The following is a 9,354-nucleotide window of genomic DNA, read 5'->3' as shown; positions in this document are numbered from 1 at the left end:
CTTTAGCGGCGTTTTTTCTAAGCGCCGCAAATGTTAGTATCTTTAGTGGCGTTTTTATCTGAGCGCCACTAATGCTCTGGCTTTTAGCGGCGTTTTATAGGTAAGCGCCGCGAATGCATTTACCTTTAGCGGCGTTTTTGCCGAAGCGCCTCTAATAGTAACAAAAATCTTATAAGTTGAAATAATTAATATTTTGTTCTATTTATTATATAGTGGTACAATTTACATTTAAATTATAATTAACAAATAATATTGATTAATACAAAAGTTTTTATTAAAGAGAAGTCGTATATATATATAACACTAACTATTTATTACTAATTTTCAATCACGTTGATTTAAACTACTTTACGAGAGAAAATATATTAAATTATGAATAAAATAAAATATAATAAAACTTAAATTTTTGTATTGCAAAGAATAAATTAAAAATAGAATTAACTTTTATAAGAGTAATAAATTATGGTAGTCCTGTTCGACTAAATAAATCAAAGGAATTATAAAACACCAATTTATACAAAATATATTTTAACAATTAATTATTGTTTAATCGATTTTGACTATATTTTATGATTATATATATTAAATATTTAGGGAATTTTTTATGGACGGTATTTTAAGGAGTACGGGGTATAGATTTAAGGTTTGGGATTTAAGGTTAATTTAGGGGTTAGAGGTTTAGGGGTTTGAGATTTAGGGTTTCAACGGTCATGTTAGGGTTTAATTTAGATTAATATTAGTTTTTGATTATTTTTTATGGTAAATATATATGTTCTTATATATTTGTAAAATATGGATCCAGAATAAATTAAATATATTGAATATTAATATAATAGGTAGATCATCATGATGGATTTATGCATGTCTATTGATTGGTTAATTTATAATTTGAGACTTGTTAAATGATACAATTAATTATCTTGTATATTTAAAAACATTTAACCCTAACCATTTGATTTTTTGATATATATGGCTATAGCAATAGCAGATGCAAAAATATCGATACTTAAGTTCAAACATGATAAAACTTATATTTAGATCGATCCATACAAAATTATTGTCATAAAGATAATTTGCTACCATATTTCAACTTTGTACAACATTTTTAACTATATATATATAACTTGTTGTTTAATAGATTTTCACTATATTTTGTGATTATTAAAGAATATTAATTTAGGAAATTTTTGGGTTTGGTCGGGGTTTAGAGCGGTCATGATAGGGTTTCTTAATAAGAGGTTAATATTAGATTGATTAATTTTTACGGTAAATATATATATGTTCTTATATATTTGTAAAATAAATCCATTAGAGGAAATTTAATATATTGAAGTTTAGTATAGTTTATATTATAATTAATAGATATATATATATATAATAGCCTTTACTAGGCGTTTTAGTCAAAAACATACAAATATTGCAATATACGACGTCGTTCCGTGTTAGGGAATCAGTTTCTATTGTGGCGTTTTATAGGGAAGCGCCGCTAATATTCTTGAAACTCTGTCAGAATGGCGTCATTTCAGTTGAATGATGTACTCTATTAGTGGCGTTTTAGGAAAACACATAAAGATGTCTACAATTTTGTGAAAACGTCACCGTTTTCTTTCTGTAATTGAAAATTTAGTGGCGTTTTTCCCATAGCGCCATAAAAGCACATGCAATAGCGGCGTTTTACATAAAAGCATAAATGTGACTTAAAATTAATTTAAGCAGCCGTTTCTTTAAAGGTCATTTAACCCGTGTCCTCATCCTTTACGAACTTATTATCGAAAAAATGCATTTTCTATACCAAATTTTATAATAAAAAATTGTTTTTTATATAACGAGACAAAATTTGTTGTACCAAGTTTATTATAACAAATTTCATCTATTTGTTAAGAGGACATTCAAGCTTCATACGAAAATTTGTCATAAAGATAATATTGCTTCCTTATTTCAACTTTATACAACATTTTTAACTATATATATATATAAGTTGTTGTTTAATAGATTTTCACCATATTTTATTATTATTAAAGAATATTTAGGGAATATTTTGGTCAATGCATGGTATTTTAAGGAGTACGGGCCGATATATATGAATTTAAGGTTTGGTATTTATGGTTTAGGAGTTAGGGGCTAGGTTATGCTTTAGGGGTTACAGACGTGAATTTAGGGGTTAGGGACAGGGTTAATTAGGGTTTAGGGGGATTTAAGGGTTACAGAGGTTTTAGGGGTTTTGCCGGGGTTTAAGGTTTCTTAAGAGGTTAATATTAGATTGATTAATTTTGGAGGTATGACTCTTATATGTTATTAAATATTTGTAAAATATAGATCCAGAATAAATTTAATATTAAGATAAGTTTTGAGTATAATAGGTAGATGATCACTTTATGCATGTACGTGCGTAGCTACATAAATGGAATGGTTAATATGAAGATTACAAGGTTAATTTATAATTTGAGACTTGTTAAATGATACAATATAACTAATAATAATAGTTATAATGACAAAACATTTAACCCAAATTAACGGCCATTTGATATATTTTTACTTATATATGGATATATATGAATATATATGGATATATATATATAGTTATTAATTATTTAATTTGTAAATATAGGACCAAAATAAAATTGGTATAAATAAATAAACAAATAATTAAGTTAGTAATTATTTATTTGTTAAATAAATTGGTAATTAATTAATTAAAAGTAAGACAAAAAAAGAGTTTTAGCGGCGTTTCTATATAAAAGCATACAATTATTGCAATATCTGACGTCGTTCGTGTTAGGGAATCGGTTTCTATTGTGGCGTTTTATAGGAAGCGCCGCTAATATTCTTGAAACTCTGTCGAGCAGGCGTCTTTTCAGGTTGAATGACGTACTCTATTAGTGGCGTTTTTGGGAAAACGCCGCAAAGATGTCTACAATTTCGTGAAAACGTCACCGTTTGTTTCTGTAATTGAAAATTTAGTGGCGTTTTTTCGCATAGCGCCGCAAAAGGACATGCAATAGTGGCGTTTTTATGCAAAAAGCCGCAAATGTGACTTAAAATTAATTTAAACGGCGCCGTTTCTTTAAAGGCCATTTAACCCGTGTCCTCATCCTTTACGAACTTATTATCGAAAAAATGCATTTTCTATACCAAATTTTATAATAAAAAATTGTTTTATAACTAATAATAGTTATAACTGGCAAAACATTTAACCCAAATTAACGGCCATTTGATATATTTTTACTTATATATGAATATATATATGAATATATATGGATATATATATATAGTTATTAATTATTTAATTTGTAAATATAGGACCAAAATAAAATTGGTATAAATAAATAAACAAATAAATAAGTTAGTAATTATTTATTTGTTAAATAAATTGGTAATTAATTATTTAAAAGTAAGACAAAAAAAAGTTGTCTTATTTTAGCGGCGTTTCTATATAAAAACGCCGCAAAAGGTATCCTTTACCGGCGTTTTAGTAAAAAACACCACAATTATTGCAATATACGACGTCGTTCCGTGTTAGGGAATCAGTTTCTATTGTGGCGTTTTATAGGGAAGCGCCGCAAAACTTACATAACTTTACTTAAACGGCGCCGTTTCTTCAGAGGACAAATTAACTTACATCTGCCTCCGTCCTCCAATTACAGCAAGAGGTAAATTGTAGAGAAATTAGGTTTCAAAAATTTTTAAGTGTCGAAAGGGGAGAAAACTTATCACGGAAAATACAAAGGAAAGAAAGGTGGTCGGAGTCGATCTTGAAACAAGGTGGGCACAGCAGCGAGATTTGTCAATTGAATAGGTAAGCCGTTTCTATTCTTTTTCGATTAAATTTTGCCATTTTTTGGTCAGTCTAAGTTATTTAGGGTTTTAGGGTTTCGATTAAACAACATAATTTGTGGGGAATCATTAGATGATGGGGAATAGGTAAGCCGTCTCTCGTCTTGGAACTGTGTTTGAATTTTCCTCAATTTTACTCATGTCTTCGCCATCCCTTCTTTTTCTTTTAGGGAAGAAAAAAGGGGAATTTGTTTGATGGCTGAGTGGGTGGGTGGATGATGGGATAAAGTTAAGCCGCTACTCTGATTAATTTATTTAATATCTAAAAAATTTAAAATTTTAATTAACAAATAAATACTAATTGAAACCAGATGAATCTGAAATCATGCTGTTGGACATGTTTATAAAAAAATCAACTGGTTGGTTCAAATTCGCATGATTTTATCACTTAAAAACAAAGAAAACTGGTTCCCTTTAAACTGGGAACCTTATCTCCACTTTGCCCGTGTATGAAATTTAAAATTGTTGTATGCAATGTTAATTTAAACATCATTAAACTGGTTCCCTTACAACGTTAATATAAAAATGACATAAATTTATTCTTCAGAAAATGGTAATTCTTTTTATGAAAGGTCTTGATACTATGCCAATTTTTATGGATTCCATCCCTTCATTATAATTTGATCTTTTCCACTTTTCAAGTGTGTATTTTAGATTTCTATGCCAATTTTTCACCAATTACGCCAAATAATTTCTGTGACTTATTTCTTTTTAAAGATGGGGTGATGTGATATAAATACATTGACTTTTCTAATTTGATTATAATTTGATTATAATTCATTATAATGTAGTATCAATGTAGGAATCATTAGATGATGGGGAATCATTACACAAGTAGGTAGACTATTGCTTGAGGTTGAATGAATATGAATAGAGATAGGTCAGATTTGATTTCACAAAACCACGATTGTAGATAGTTGTGAGTTAAGCCAGTGGCGTATGTTTCGGTCCATAAATAGCTTTGCATAACTTGCAAATATGACAAATGTGAGGTTAAGACATATATACCTCTTTTTTCTAGCTGTCTTGCAATTGATGAGTTCATCTACTATTTTTTCTTTTTCTAAACAATCATTTATTCCGTAGAATATTCTTCATAGGGTCATTAGAAACTAATCCCCAAGTCTAGTTCTGTTGCAATGCATCAAACTCAACTTTCATTGCATTTTGTCACTTAGAGTGTTTGTTGGCTTGGGCAAAGGCTTGAGGAGTGTTGTTTGGATGAAGAAGAGCCATGAGATCCTTACAAAATGTCTTCTGAATGTTATTTTGGGAACAGGTTATCATTCGATTTAATGGATTTAATTACTGTCATGTTATTTTGGGAGAGGAATATATATGTTCAATTTTGGGAACATGTTATTTTGGGTACAGTTATATATGTTCAATTTTAAACCTCTAATATCATCTAATTCATTGTCATGTTTCAACATATATTCATATATATTTTCATATATATGTTCAATTTTAGTTTTTTAGTTTAGCTAATTTTGTGAGTATAAACTCCTGTTTTTTTTTAGTTTTTGGCTTTAATTACTTACATTTTTTCGGTACTAATGTATTTACATCTTTTTTTGCGTGATTTGCTTGAATTGAGGCAATTTAAGGTATTTATTCCTATTTTTCTCTATTTAGGTTTCTTATAAAAAAATTCAAATTGTTAAATTTTTTTCTTATATTTTAGTTGTATAGTTTAATTATTATTTTTCATTTTTAGATGGGAGTTTTAATTACCATTTTAGCTAAATTTGCATTTTACTTTGCGACTTATTACATTATTTGATGTTTAAATTTTCTGCTCAAGATATTCGCCAAAGGCAATTGTTTTAAACTATTAAAATTGAATACAACTCTTAAACAACTTTATATATTTGAGTAATTGAATAAATTATGGGCTAATCGTTTTATCGGTTTAGCATTTATAAATCATCGATTTCGATATTATGTGTTGCCATTATAAATTTTACTTCAAATTAATGATTAATTATCGATCTTAACTTACATAATGGGAATTCGTTAATGATTAATAATCTTTTACATACAAATAAATTTGTATATTTATTTATATTTTCTATTAAAATAAAATATACTTTTTCGAAATATATTTATTTTGTAATGGCAATTCAAAGTATTATTTCTTTAATAACAAAATTGTTTTCATAAATATAAACAAATTAATTATATCTTGTAATTCAAGTCAATTTTTTTTACTAACATAATTTGTTGTTTGAATTAATAAAAGCTACAAAATATACATCATATCGTAACGATCTTTGAATTATCCGAGATTAAAGCTACAAAATTATATTTTAAATGAAATGTATTCAAAGTTATATTTTAAAACATCTTTGATATATATATTTATATACAGTTTTAATATATTAATTAAAATTATATTGATATATTTGAAAAATTTAAAGCGTTTATAAATCATAATTTACATACATAACACATAGCCTACATGACTTAAATAATACACAACTTAAATAATTTAAATAACTTACATAATACATAACTTACATTCATAACTTGCATAAACTTATATGTTACCTTACATAATTTCTTTGTGACTTATTTCTTTTTAAAGATGGGGTGATGTGATATAAATACATTGACTTTTCTAATTTGATTATAATTTGATTATAATTTCATTATAATGTAGTATCAATGTAGGAATCATTAGATGATGGGGAATCATTACACAAGTAGGTAGACTATTGCTTGAGGTTGAATGAATATGAATAGAGATAGGTCGATCGATTTCACAAAACCACGATTGTAGATATATCAAGACATTATAAAACTAAAAGAACTATAGTAAGAATAAGAGAGAAGAGGAGACACAAAAGTGAAAGGATAATTCTACTTTTTCTTAGCTTCAATAAGCTTGTACATATCATTTTTTTAATTTACATTTAATTTACATGTGTGTTGACTTCTTGTTTATAGAAGTTCAAAGTAATTTAACATTTAATTTACATGTGTGTTGACTTCTTGTTTATTTTTTTTAAAATTTCGTATATTACAGTACTTTTATTTTTCAGATGAAACTGGTGGGACGCGGAGAGTTCGCAGACGTACGATACTGAGCGATTTATACGAGCTAGATCCAGTCGAGCGTGTCCAAGTATCCAGTAATAGCTTTGGTCAGCTTGTTGGATCAGAAGCTCGCCTTTTAGCAGGATACATGGGCATTCTAGCACGGAATGCAAATATGTTGCCACTTAACTTCGAGTCATGGCATAAAGTGCCCGAGAGTAACAAGAACCAAGCTCTCGATAACATTAAGGTAACAAAACGTGTATGTCATTTATAATACTTGGGTTTAAGTTTCGTTTACATTTACTTTCTTAAGTTGTGTTTTTTGTAGGCGAGATTTGCTCTAGAGGTCTCCGATGCTTATGTAAAGAAGGCATTGGGAAAAAGATGGAGAGACGATAAGAGCACTTTAAAGAAAGACTATTTTAAGACAAAAACAACACTCGACGAGAGATTACAAAATGTCCCGCCGGGAATGCTGAGGTACCAGTGGGAAGAGGTCGTTAGATTTTGGACTTCGAAGAAAGGAGAGGTATGTGTAACTTACATTTACTGTAATTATTTTGGAAATTAACGTACTAATAATTTCATAATGTAGGATCGTGAACGAGTTGGAAAAAATAGTAGGCAGCAACAAAAATTCACTCACACAGCTGGGTCGAAAAGTTTTGCGTGTGTAGCTCATGCAGAGTATTTTGAATTTTTAATATTGGCGATATTTATTACTTTCTATCAATTAATATTTTTACTATTGTATTGTAGGAATCGTCGTCCGATCAAAAGTTGGGCGCCTTCAATTTTTGACATTACACATAGGAAGAAAGATGGAAACCCTATGACTCTCAAGTCTGCAGAAATTATGGTACGTTTGCTTAATACAATTTCACTTGTTTTAATTATTTATAATGTTTATTTTCTAATGATTTATTTCATTTATTGTAATGCAAATATTTTTAAGTTATGTTGCATTGGGTTTTAATATATATTATGCTCCTAACTATGTGATTTATTTTTAGGAAAAATTAAAGGATAAAAAGCGAGTCTGAAGCGATTGCTTCTAGTGATAGTTCTGTTCATATTGACGACATTGATAACCGGATTATCACTGAAGTTTTGGGTCCTGAAAGGTATGGTCGGGTTCGATTTCAAGGATCTTTTGTTAACCCATCCCAATATTTTGGATCTAGCTCGCAACAATATATGCCTTTGGGGGGTTGAGCCGAAGCTGAAGTTCAGAGGTTAAGAAACCAGATGGCTCAGATGCAAGCGACAACAATTGAGCAAATTACACAACTTAAAGCGGAGGCAACATCGAGAGAAGCTGAGGTTCAAAAAAGATATGAAGAACTCCAGATACAACTGAAAGCGAGATCAAAGAAGAGAGAAGCGAGGTTCAACGAAAGTATGAAGAGCTCTAACAAGAGCTTAAAGCGAATCTGGACAAGAGAAGTAGAGGCGGCAATGAGAGAAGCAAGTGCAATGAGGAAGCGAGGCTAAAGCGAGGAAGCAGAGGTGAACGAGGGAAGCAGAGCAGCATCAAAAGTTCGATGAACTCTAGCAGCAGCTTCAGAGTATGATGAAGATGTTTCAGTAGTCGCAACAACCGCCGTCTTAGACTATCGTGTAAATATACTTCGATTTTGACTTTTAATTTATCATTTTAACTTTTAGCATTTTTGTAAGAATAATACGAATTTTATTTTATTTATTGATATTTATTATATTATTTGTTTAATATATAGATTTATTACTTTTGGCTGGTTTAGATATGATTTCTTCTGATTTGTTTTTACAGGAGGGTTGAAAATATAAAAAAAATTATTTTACAAATCTGCCAAATTTAGTGGCGTTTTCCAAAAAAAATGCCACTAAAGGTGTTAACCTTTAGTGGCGTTTTTGGTAAAGCCGCTAAAAGATAAGGTTCTTTAGCGGCGTTTGTGGAAAAAGCGCCTAAAGATTATGGTCTTCATGGCGTTTGTGGGAAAGTGCCGCTAAAGATTAGGTTCTTTAGTGGCGTTTGTGGTCGAGCCTTGCTATAATCGAGGTCTTTTATGGCGTTTTAGGAGAAACGCCACTAAAGACCCTAATCTTCAGCGGCTTGCTTGCAAAAATGCCGCTAAAGACCCTGATCTATAGTGGCGCTTTGACCACAAACGCCACTAAAGAATCTAATCTTTAGCGGAGCTTTCCCCACAAACGCCGCAAAAGACCCTGATCTATAGCGGCGCTTCGACCACAAACGCCACTAAAGGTCTTAGTATTCAGCGGCGTTTGTGCTAGAAGCGCCGCTATAGACCAACACCTTTAGCGGCGTTTTTTCGAAAAACGCCGCTAAAGATAGTGGCGCAGTCATTAGCGGCTTCTGTTGCGGCGCTTTTCAAAGCGCCGCTAAAAGTATTTACGGTGCTAAAAAGCGCCACTAAAGGCCTAAAAAAGCGCCGCTAAAAGCCTGTTTTGGTGTAGTGTAAGAATTCGCCTTTC

This window comes from Gossypium raimondii, chromosome 7 (assembly GCF_025698545.1).
Source record: "Gossypium raimondii isolate GPD5lz chromosome 7, ASM2569854v1, whole genome shotgun sequence".
Classification (NCBI taxonomy): domain Eukaryota; kingdom Viridiplantae; phylum Streptophyta; class Magnoliopsida; order Malvales; family Malvaceae; genus Gossypium; species Gossypium raimondii.
Note: the sequence above shows the minus strand (reverse complement) of the source record.